Source organism: Miniopterus schreibersii (assembly GCF_964146895.1).
Source record: "Miniopterus schreibersii genome assembly, chromosome: 17".
NCBI classification, from domain to species: domain Eukaryota; kingdom Metazoa; phylum Chordata; class Mammalia; order Chiroptera; family Miniopteridae; genus Miniopterus; species Miniopterus schreibersii.
In genome coordinates, this window is record NC_138117.1 from 8,826,816 (window position 1) to 8,839,473 (window position 12,658).

The window sequence follows — 12,658 nt, forward strand, 5'->3', positions numbered from 1 at the left end:
AGTCCAGCTGTGAATGAGACGTTCAGCATCAGTCTGATTCTGTACTCTCCCATAGACTGCAGCCTGCAGTCCTGGGGATTTTGTAAGACTTTTCCTCCTGAGTGAATGGCCTCATCCATCCTGTCAGTCCTTTCAATTGGCAATGCATATCTTCAGCTCAGAAAAAAAAATCTTCTATTATTTGTTTGATGATTTTCTCTCCTACATTTGTTCCATTCCCCTCCTGCCATCCCTATTTTTCACTTTTTAATTTCCTTGAATCTATCCACTAACTCTCTTATGTCTTCTATTTTATACCTTCGATCTATTTATACTTCCCTCTGTGCTTTGGGATAGTGCTTGAACTTGGTCTCCAGGATAATAATTCAGGTTTCAGCAGAAATCATCCTATTCTCCATTTATATTCTGAATTGCATAGTTGTAAAAAATCATATCTTAGCTCCAAAAAGTGCTCTCATCTTTCTCTTCAATTCCTTTTTTTGGTCTCCTCTAGAAGCTCTGTTTCACTTGGGATGGATTCCGTTAGTTCTGATTGATCTTCTGAATTCTGACTTTAGGTTTGCTTGGATGGGTGTGTTTTTCTTTGTCTGCTCATAGGAGCTCTGCCAACATTCAGGTTCCCTATGTGGCAGCACTCTCATAGGTAGTGGAAGGTGGTGTCCTGCACCCAGTGCTGGCAGTATATAAGCAGGCAGGCGGCCAGCTTGATGCTGAGGCTCCTGCAGGGAGAGTCTAGGGAAAATGAGAACTTTCTGCATGAGCATCTCCAGTTCTGAAGGGCCAGTCTCTCACCAGGATCCACTACTCTCAGACTTTACACTGAGACTTACACTTTTCTCTAGCTGCTTACTAAGACTGTAGAGAAGAGACCCCAATACCAGTCTTCTACCAAGATGCCAACAAAACCTAGAATATTATCTGTACATATCTGCCCATAGAATCCTCTAGTCATGTGTATCAGTAGAGGCAAATGGCTTGAATTTAGGTTATAGGAATGGGGACGGAAAGAGAGTTGTGTTTGGATTACCATGTCCTCAGAATATGTCTCTCAAATATTTTTCAAAGTTTGTCTTTTCCTTCTAAATGTCCTTTGTGCTCCAGAAAAGCCCAAACCATGTCTGTTTTACTCACCAGTGTACGTCCAGGCCTTACCACCATGCCTGCAACAAATAAATAAGGCCTAAGTAAGTGTTTACAGAATGAATGAATGTTTGTGATATTAACTCTCAAAGAATATTTTTCAGTTAAATATTCAGAGCTATACGTACTTTCCTTCATTCTTACCACTGCATTTATACTTAGAAAAATCTTCCCAAATCAGGTATGTGCTAAACTTTTACACATAGATTCATCAGGATTTTCCCCTGTTCTCAGGTAGTCAAGAATTCTGCTCTCTTAATGATTTATTGACATCTCATGGGTATGTCAGAGAAGAGCTAGAGCTTCATGGTTCAGCTGGCATATGTTCCCTTTACAAAAGAACATGTTTGCTTTTATCTCAGGAGCAATCTCACTTCAGTCTCCCCATAAAACTAAATAGCTCTCAGGAAGCCCTGTAGTTCGAATTAGATGAGCAACATATGACTGTGTTTTTTTAAAGATAATGAAAAAGCACACTGGAGGATTTGTTTTCTTTTTTTTCTTTTTAACTCAGGAAGCTGAAAACAACTGCTATGCCAGTCAAGAACAGGTGCAAACCCAGGGATCAGGTGATGCTGTTGCCGTGATAGAGGATGACTGTTCTTGCTCATGACAGATATATTCAAAGGTGAAGTGACAATATGTTCTGGGCTATTTTTACCAGTAGAGTTCTACATACATCGAAGAACAGAATTTTTGTGATAAAATTTTCTTCTAACTATACTGTGATCCCCTCACATCCGTCTTATTCTGTCTTTTACTTCAGTGGTTCTTACTCTACAGCAGTTTAGAAGAGGAGAAAGGGAAGGGAAGGGACAGGAAATGAGAAAGAAGGAAGGAAGGGAAGGAAGGAGGAAGGAAGGGAGGGGCTGAAGAGAAAGGAAAAAGAAAGGTAAACAGAAAGGAAGGCTATGCTTTTGACCCTCTTCTCACTGCTGTCCAGTGCTGGAGAAGCCGAGTGCCGTGAGCATGGCAAGGCAGGCTGCCAAGCAAGACCAGGAGAGAAATCAGTGTGAGATGAGTACTGTAGATTTCCACCCTGCCCCCACCTCTTGCAGAGATGAAACCCAGCAACTCACCTACTTCCTATGTGTCAGGAGCAAGGCCCTTTGTAAGGACTGAAAACTATAACGATGAAAGAACCAAGTGTTAAAAGATAGAGTTTCAAGATTTCTTGTGTCTCCTTTAATTGTGATGTATTTTTTACAAAAAAATGGTGAATATTGACTGACCCATTACCTTTAGGATAATAGGGGACTAATTACTAAAGGGAACTTAAATAACATGTTAATGAAATAAAATAAATACCATAATTTTTTCCCGATGAACTATTTCCCATGTATAATAGATACAGTGCAATCATTAAATGTTGGTTTAATACTTAACTCTAAGTGAAAACTTTTTTATTGATTTTTTTTTTTTTTTGAGAGAGAAACATTGATTTTATCCCACTTATTAATGCATTCATTAGTTGATTCTCGTATGTACCCTGACTGAAGATCAAACCTGCAACCTTGGTATATTGGGATAATGCTCTAACCAACTGACCTACCCCACCAGGGCTTAAGTCAAAACTTTTTAAAAAGATTTTCAATAGTAGAACACCTCACAAAATATTAATCTCTGGGAACTAATATTTTTTGTTCCTAATCCCAGTAGCTTAGTAACTACTAAGCTACTTATATTAATTTTTCCAGGCTATTATTATACTAAATGAGTATATGTAGAACATATGTTTTTAACTTAACAATTACGTACACAAGTTGTCATTCCAGAGCCAGTATTCAACACCCCCCTCAGCAGCTGACTCCTATCCAACTGGATACAGGCAACTCCGAGTCCTTTCAAAGTATCGACCATACTTAGAATCTTGAGACCATACACACAAGAGAAAAAGTGAAGGTGACACCAGAGAGGGTGTTGAGCAATTTGTACTTACACAGGGACGGTAAAGAATGCTTAATCCTGCTTTAAACATAGAGTTAGTTTTCATTTGTTTTCTTATCTAAGAAACTTATCCACTCTTCTATCGTCTAGTCAGTGGCCAACTTGCTAACCATGCTTTTGAATATTCTCTTCCGTGGCACAGAAGAGCAGATACTACTGTGGCCAAGATTCCTAGCTGAGCTCAGTGACGCATCCTCCAAATTTCAGTTTAGCACTTGAGGATCTAGAAAAAGACAGTCTTTCTTAGCCTCTTTTACAGCGAGGTGTGTGTGGCCATATGACTAAATTCTGCCAAAAGTTCTGTGTGGCAAACTTGGTCACTCTAATGTTTCTTGCCCACTGTCTTCTTTATGCACTTTTCTATCATATTGTTTGGAATGTAAACTCTGCCATATTGGATTATGAACAAAAAGCCCAATTCAGCTGGACAGAGAGCCTGGGTCCCTGAAGACTTCACAGAACAGAGCTGCCAAACCAACCATAGTTTGCAGACCTTTAGACTTCTGGTTGGGAGAGAAATAGACTTCTTTCCAATTTAAACCATGGTTTTTGCTGCTGTTTGGTCAAGAAAATCTGAAGTGAAACATATCTAACATACTGCACAAGATAAAGCGTGTATGTTAGACCAGAATTCATTCAGATTTTGACCAGTGCATTGGTGATGATCACAGCTCTAGTCCAAATGCCAGGACACTATGAAGTGAAAGGCATTTTTAAGAGTGATAGTATAGACTACTTTAAAAGATTTCCTTAGCTATAGTTATTACTTATAAAAAATATAGTTCACTTAGCCATATTACACTCCTCGGGGTACAGTGACAGTTGTAACCTAGGCTATTTGTCTGGAATAATATCATCTGACTTTGATCTAATCTGCAGAGAATTGTCCTTTTAAAATGACGTATGATGAGGCTTGATCACTAGATGCATTGACATTTGGGCAGGAAGCAGTTTGCTAGCAGCCTGGCCTGGAGCTCCTCCTGCCCCTGCCCCTGCCCCTTCCTGCACAGTCACTCACTCAGGGCTGCCACAGAAAACTCAATGCAAAATGTCATAGGCAGAAAATAAACTGATGAAAAGCTAATTACCACTTGGAGAAAACAATCTGATTGCAGTGGCTATTGCATAATATACAGATTCAAGGTGAATAGCTTCCAAGTTTCCCAGGTAAGTAAAGGGCTATAAGTCCATTTTGGAGGTAAAATAAATGAAGAGCAATATTTCATTTTAATAATCCTCCAAAGAGCTTCAGAGGATTTGAAAGATATGCCAACAACCTCCAGACTTTTCTAGAAACATACAAAAGGAGATTATCTGAACTTATTTCTATGCAGCGTGAAACCCTAAAGCGCTATCAGAATCCTTCTGGCAGATAATCAGAATTCCAACTTTCTAGGAATGATGGAGACCATCTGATATGAATTCTCTCATGTCTCCCCTCTCCCCGTCAGATGCTTCTTGATAAGGATTGATGCACTCAAGAGCTCCTTTCCTCTGGGACATTCCAGTCCTCCCTGGCTTCATCAGGACCCTGCAGCCTCATTCTGTTCCATTTATTTACATACTCAACCTCTCTCTTTCTTTCTCCCTTCCCCCAAACTACAAAGAACTTCAACTCTACCTCTTCAGCTACCTTTCCACCCCAAGCTAGCTGGCCTTTTCTCTTACTGCAAAACTTCTGGAAAGAGCACCACTATTCATCACCTCCATTTTCTCACCCATTCTCTACTTTGGCTCCAGTATCTGGACACTGTCCCCATTTCTAATCAGTGTCCTTTGTTGAGGTTCACTAATACCGTGCTAAAAGATACACACTTTTCTTAGGCCTCATGCTGCTTGACCCCTAATGCCTCTGCCCATCATTGGTTCATTGACTTTTCTCAAGCCAAGCCGTTTTTTCAACTTATACTGACACCTACAGGGTCCCTCGTTATTGGCCATATTATTCTTAAAAGTATCTCCTACCTTGACATTCTTTCCATCTGCAGTGGCCCAGTTCTCATCCTCCTCCTGTGATTTCTTCCGACTCTGCTTTTCTAGCATGTTTTTAATCTTTCCAACTGTTAAATAAGTATTCCCCAAAGTTTACACCTCAGCATATCATGTTTCTCACTATGATCTATGTGCTATCTCATCAGAAATACCGTTGCCATAGTTCTCATGATTAATTCCAAGCAAATCATTCTCGAATAAAATGTCTCCAGCCCTGAAACCTCTTGTAAGCTCCAAATCAGACACACTCTGTACATTCTACATGGATTTTGTGTCAAACATAAAAATCAAAGTACCTCAAATAGAACACATCATCTTACATCTGAATCCTAACTCTTTCTGTGTTTTTTGGTCCCAATCATTGACCTTTTTCACTTTGTTAAAAAAGATTCACAAAACAAGTATTATTGTCTATCCCTCTTGCTCATGTCATTCCCAACCTTTTAACCGTTGACTTAACAACTTTAAATATGGGAGGAATCTTATGTGCTATGATGGATGTAAAGATCAAGTATAAGCTTCCTGAAGATGTTTTAAGTTGAGGCTGGCCTTAATAACTCTGCCCACACAATGACACTGAGTTCATCCACTTATTTGCATTCTGAGACTTCTATTCAAGCCTGCATAAACTCTTTCATTGTCCAATATTATTGCTTCATGAGAGGTCTCACTCCCTCCACTCTTCTTATATCCAAGTGATCCTCTACACTGTTTCCATAGTTACCAATTCTAAAAGAAATCCAATCCAGATATTTTCCTTGTTAAAAAAAAAAGCCTTTAGTGCCTGTTCACTGCACCCAAAACAAAATTCAGACTCTTGCCTAGAATGTAAATTTCAATACAGTTTATTTGTATGCTCTTCAAAGATTCTTGAGTATATATGTGCCTAGTCACAGTCTAGATGCTGGAGATACACGCCTATATGAGATCTAAATTGAGCATCACAAGGCCACCAATGATTTTTAAATACAACATACACACAAAAAAGCCAAGACTCTTATGGAGTAATTTTTTTTAAGTCAAGCAGTTAACAATTAAAAAGTAATTTGTCTTTACTGTTATTTTTGGAAATTCAATCTGTATCTTACAGCAACACTGCACAAAAACTATTGTCCTCTCCTTTCTACTAAAATTCTTCCTTTCTCTGCAAATGTTTTAGAGCTTTAAGGATTTGTTAAATCTTTAGCAATTCTTCCCCTGACTAGCATTAAAAAAAAGCAACAGAGTTCCTGCCCCGGGCATGGATCCAGTCTTAAAGTCTTGAAAGGGATTTGAGAAATTAAGAAGAATGGATATCCCAGTTGGTGTGGCTCAGTGGTTGAGTGTCGACCCATGAACCAAGAGGTCCCCGGTTCAATTCCCGGTTAGGGCACATGCCCAGGTTTTGGGCTCAATCCCCAGTAGGGAGTGGGGATGCAGGAGGTGGTCGATGTTTCTCTCTCAACAATATTTTTATCTATCTCCCTTCCTCTAAAATCAATAAAAACATATATACTTTTTTTTTTTTTTTAAAAAAAGAAGAGTGGACAGACAGAATTTAGTAATAGAGATCAGTGAAGTAACCCTCTGTGTGTGTGTGTGTGTGTGTGTGTGTGTGTGTGTGTGTGTGTCAGGAGTGGTGATAGTTGGTATCAGAGAAAACAAAAATGAAGAGAGGCACATAGAGGCTGCATATGGGTGCAGGGTGATCCTAGAGAGCTGGAGATTTCAGATGCATCAGAAAAGGAGGAGGCCTGTGGTTCTGGGTAATGCCCTGGATCCCATGTATGGGTAGCTCACACATAGAAGCCCTTCTAACCGGAGTGTTGGGATGCCAATCTCATTAATTACTTCCTGTTTTAGAAGGGATAGGCCCAAGAGTTCAAATGAAGATTGAATCTGTTTCTTACTGCTTACAAATGAAGCCAGGAGTGAGTTCCAAGGACAGGAAGGAGCAGAGAAAACTATGGGTTGATAACTCCTACCTTTCCAGCATTATTACCTATTACCTATTTCTTAAATAAAAATTTTTGGTATGTCTCTCAGGGGCACAAAGTTGCCCAGTATGTAATCATAGTTCTTTGTTCACAATATACCATTATTAGTTATATAACAAACCTCCATCTTGTTTTATTTTTTACTTTGTGAATTTACTTTATATCTTGTAATATATAAATATCCATAAAGCCACTAGCCAAATAAATAATAAAATGAAATCCATAACTTAGCTTTATTTATTGTATCCTTCCCCAATTTCCCCCAAATGGTAAATATTATGGAATCATGAATAACAAATGAAAAACTCAGCACTAAAAATACAAATCTGAGGTGAAACATTCACTGGATGGAATTAAGAGCGGACTGAACACTGGAAAAGAACAGATGAGTGAACTTGAAGACAGTTAAATAGGAACTATTCAGACTCAAGTACAAAGAGGAAAAAAAGACTTTAAAAAAAGGAGGGACCAAGCCCTAGTTACCTGCAGAATAGTAACAAACTTTATAATATACCTGTAATTTGAATCCCAGAACAGGAAGAAAGACGGGGGCAGGAAAAAAGAGAAAAACAGTGGCCAAAATTTGACCAAAAATGTAAATCCATAGATCCAAGAAGCATAACAACGCCCAAGTAGAGTGAACTCAAAGTGGGTCAGGTTAATGGAATAGTTATTCTACAAATGGGCGTAGTGGCTCAGAATGGTGGTCTTCATAGAGAAGCTTCTTGGGTTTAAATCTCACTGTCTCATTGACTAGTCGTATAACCTTGAGCAAGTCGTTTAACACTGTGCCTCGATTTCCTCATATATAGGACAATAGTAGCTATTTCTCAAGGTTGTTAGGAAGATTACACGAGTCAGCACATAAAAAGCATTTAGAGCATACCCTTGTGCAAACTAAGCACTTTTAATTTTAAAAAGAAGGGAGGACTTTAAGAAAAAGGAAGCAATACGGAAAAATAGGGTAATGTGCAAAAGTTTGAATTATATATAAATGAAGTAATTTTGCCCTGTATACATTGTTTCTGTTATTTCACTATCCATGCCTATGCTTCCATATCCTAAAACTCAGCAAATCTAATGGTGTGGATGATACCTTCAAATACAATGAGAATTCTGTATTTTCAGAATGCCATTGTTATTAATATTAAAGATGTGAGTCATAACAATACATTTTTCACATAGCACACTTCTCTAAAATGTGCAAAGAATTCATGGCATGAAAATTGGGCCTTAATACTTAAAGGTATTCTTCTTCCATCCAGATGTCATAATAATTCCTGGAGGAAGATTTTATATATATATATAAAAGCATTCCAGTAACAGATGCTCTATAATTTAACAGACACAGAATATAACATATATTTATATCATGTTACTGCTTTAAAACAATCTATATTATTATTCACCAGTGAATTGTCTTCTCACTATTCTAGTTTAATATTAGGATAGTCCCTAACTCCAATTATAACTGCAGATAATCTTAGTTGACTTTTGATATTAGAGGGTCAGTTACAATTTTAAAAAATTACTGACCTAACTAGAAACTAGCTAAATTTAATGATAAAGGCTCTAGTTACCACTTCTAAAATCATGATTCACTTGAGAGTTTTATTATCAAAATATTTAATAACATATTCAATTACAGAGAGGTAGGAAAACTTTTATTTATTCAATCAATGAATATGTAGGGCCTACTATGTGTTTGGGACATATGAGTGAACAAAATTCACAAAAACATTCTTTATTCTTTTAATTTCAGTGGACAGGCCACTTCTATTGTGTTTCTATGCAATATGATAGAAAAAAAATACATACTGAAACAGGCTTCATAGCATTTCATAATCAATTTCTAGGAAAAAATTTTCCTGCCTCCTTTCACTCCTTTCAACTCCCTAATTATCTACCTACCTTATGAATTGCTCTTATTTCTCCATACACAAATTAATTATAAATGCCCCAAAACTCGGGTCAGCATTCTTTCTTATATCTCTGAATTTATTTATTTTTTCACTCTCCTTTGACTCACAGCTTGAGTAATCATTATTATCCTGATAATAGTTCAGTGGTCTGATAGCAATATTGGACTAGTTGATGGTCAGAAATCTGGGAGCTAGTTCTCACTCATATTTAATTGCTTTGTGACTTTGGGCTTAAATTGAGGAGATTGTATAAGATGCTGTCTAAGATCCCTTTAAGCAATAAAATGCTGTGATTCTTTGATTCTCGAATATAAATCTTCATTACTGATCTGTCACTCATGGTCTATTCCTACAATACTGGTAGTCTTTAGGGTATTTTTATTTTGATGTCCCATAGCCTAAAATTTATTATGTAGAAGCTCAAGTGAGTCTAAAATAATTTGTTACTTGCCAAACTTTCTTTTCTTCCAAATTAATAACGTCATTGAATTGTACAACTTGAATCCATATGATAAATGAATAGGCAGTAATTGGTTAGTAAGAGCACCAGTTTAAAGTTCTAAGAGATCCTCTGCCCCCAAAGAAAGTAGTTCCTTTTTGGCGAGGGCAGTAAAATAGGGGGACGTTTCAAGGGTGGGGCTTTTACAGGCAGCTCTCAACTCAGACTTTTTTCTTTTTCCTTCTTAAAGTCCATACAGGTTGATATGATCTCTCCCACTGTACGAAATGCTTTGGATAACATTTTCAGGTATGTGAGAGCCCTTACCGAGAATTTCACAAGCAAATGGGAGCTCCGGCTCCACAACGCCCCAGTAAGCAGTCACTTGTTATCAGGCTAACTTGGGCAGTCACCTGCACACTATGTGTTTATTATTTCGTCCTTGTTGGTGGTTATGCTGCTCCCCTAATCTGCAAGGACACAGTATAAAGCTGTAGTGGAGCTTTAAGGGTATAGGCACTATAGTCTGAAAGACCTGGGTTTACTCCACCTCTTATTACCTGCATGACCTTGAGCAAGTCACTTCCACTCTCCCAGCCTCAGTTCCCTCGGCTGAACATTGAGCACTGAGGCTGCAGGAGACAGGTGATATGTAAATTTTGATTACTATCATTATCCAATTCTAACTCATTCATTGTGTTCTTTAATTTAAACCCAAGAGAAACTGCCTTTCTCTCCTTTCCACTCTGACCCTGGCTAATCAATTTGTTAAAGAAAAAAAAAAGACCACTCACCCATCTCTAAATCAACCTAAAACTTTGGTGGTATTTATGGAAACTTATAAATTTTTTTCAATTAATGTCAAACTTAAAAAGGAAATATTAGCATAATGTCTGTCCCTGAACTGAAATGTTGATTTGCTTTCTGGATGCATTTATTCATTTACTTATTATCATTATATTCCTTAATTTACTTACTTTTTTTAAAATCTGGGTTACTTTTAGAGGTGGATGAAGAGTAACCTCCATTTCTGAAAGGCCCTGTTCCCTTTCTGCACCCAACTTCTTTCTTTCTTTGCCACTCGTGATGCCATTGATGCCGCAGTGTATAGGAGAGCTGAGGCCTACGCAGCAGGAAGAGCTGGAGGAGAGTGAACACCAAAGCAGGGAAGAGGGAGGTCCTTCCAGGCCTGTCCCTCTTCTTTCTTTGGTGCATTTATATCCAGGAAAAAAACTGAACAGAGATTTTAGGAAACTTGAGGGCATTCACTTGAAACATTTTTAATGAAACAGAAGAAAACTCAGGTTTGCAAGCAAATTCCAGATAACATTCAACCTACTTGCAGATGACTCTCCAAATCCTGGTTTCCAGTTGGGGCTAGATCAATAGCAAAGTGGTTATGGGTATAAGAACAGATTCGCCAGTCACCTTAATACCACGAACAATTTTTCTCTGTTACCTGGGATGTACAGACAGAAGAGCAAAGCACATTGCTATTGCTATATATTCCATAATGCAGTTTGCATCTGGAAATATTCTTTGTTCACAGGTACCTCCTAAACAAACCTATGAGACAAAATACTTTATTAAAAAATCCAGACATTTTTTGTAACTCAAATCCCAGACTTGATGAGTACAGGATGCCCCCCAAACAGCTGAACAGTTGGATCTGACACCTGTCTCCTCTTCTTATAACATGTGGCAGCCCCTCACCATTGTTTTGTGAGGCAACATTACTTCTAAAGTAGGCTTGCAGACAGGCGTTGTCTTATAATTGTCAGTTTGTACCAGACTTGATGTAGGCAGGTAAATAAAGAGTTTTTTGTTCCTGCAAGATGCCACAACAGAGTAAAAGTGTTATTCTTCTTGTCCCTAGAGCGCTGTAATATTTTTCTTCTTTTCTGAAATAAACACTTGTATCCAGCCCAGAAGGGATACAAACAAAATTAACCTATTACTTCACAAGTATTTGCCTCCCTCTCAGTGCAAACGAACTTGCCACTCACTGTTTACAAACAGGTGTTTTTCCTGCAGTGGCAATGGGCTTCCTTAAGAATCTAAGCACATAGTTTTTCCAGGCTTCATCTGAGATGGTTAAGACGTTATCTAGGATGGATGTGTACTTTCTGTAGCATAGTCCTTCCTTGTTGATGTTCTCATTTAATCAGGCAGGGCATGGCCAATAAATCAAGTCACATTATACTCTTCCACAAATACATACAGCAAGATTCAATACGTAGTATAAAATGAATAAGAATAGCTGACATGTACCGTATGGTAACTATGTGGTCAGCATTGTGTATAATCACCTATTTGACCACAGTGCATCTTTGACCAGAAGTGATGTGAGCATCCTTGCCTTGTTCCAAATATTAGAGAGAAAGAGCTCAGTATTTCACTATTAAGTATTATGTTAGTTTAGGGGTTTTATAAATGCCCTTCATCAGTTTGAAAAAGTTTCTTTCTACTCTTAGTTCCTAAGAGTTTTTATCATAAATGGATGTTGGGTTTTGTCAAACTCTTTATCTACATTTATTGAGATGACCGTATGGTGTTTTCCTTTATTCTTTTAATAATGTAAATGGAATGGATTGGTTTTCTAATATTAAGCCACGTTTACAGTCTTGTGTTTGTTCACGTATTCCTGATTAGCTGGGAATTAATCAGTTTTGTTGATCTTTTCAAAATCAATTGTTGGCTTTCTGTTTCACTGATTATTTGCTCTTACCTTTATTATTTTTTTCTAGTTATTTACATCTATTCTACTCTTTGCTAGCTTCTTAATATATAACCTTAAGTCATTGATTTTAGACTTTTCTCATTTGTAATTAAACACTTAATCTATAGATTTTTCTCTAAGCACTGCTTCAGCTACATTCTACAAATGTTGACATGCTGTATTTTCATTACCATTCAGTTCAGATCATAGTCTAGTTACTCTTGTGATTTCTTCTTTGGCTGAATACGCAAAGAGTTATTTAAAAGTATGCTACTGAATTTCTAAATATTTTGTGATTAATGTATAATTTTCTCAGAAAAAAATACTCAGAATTGTTCAGTATTTTAAAATTTACTATGATTTGTTTTATGAGCCAGGATATGTTCTGTCTTGGTAAATGTACCATTTGCACACTTTTAAAAATGTGTTTTGGAATTGTTGGGTGTGGTGTTGCATAAATATCAGTGAGGTGAAGGTGGTTGGCAGCATTCTTTAGATCCATGTTGTCTTTACTGCTCTCTTA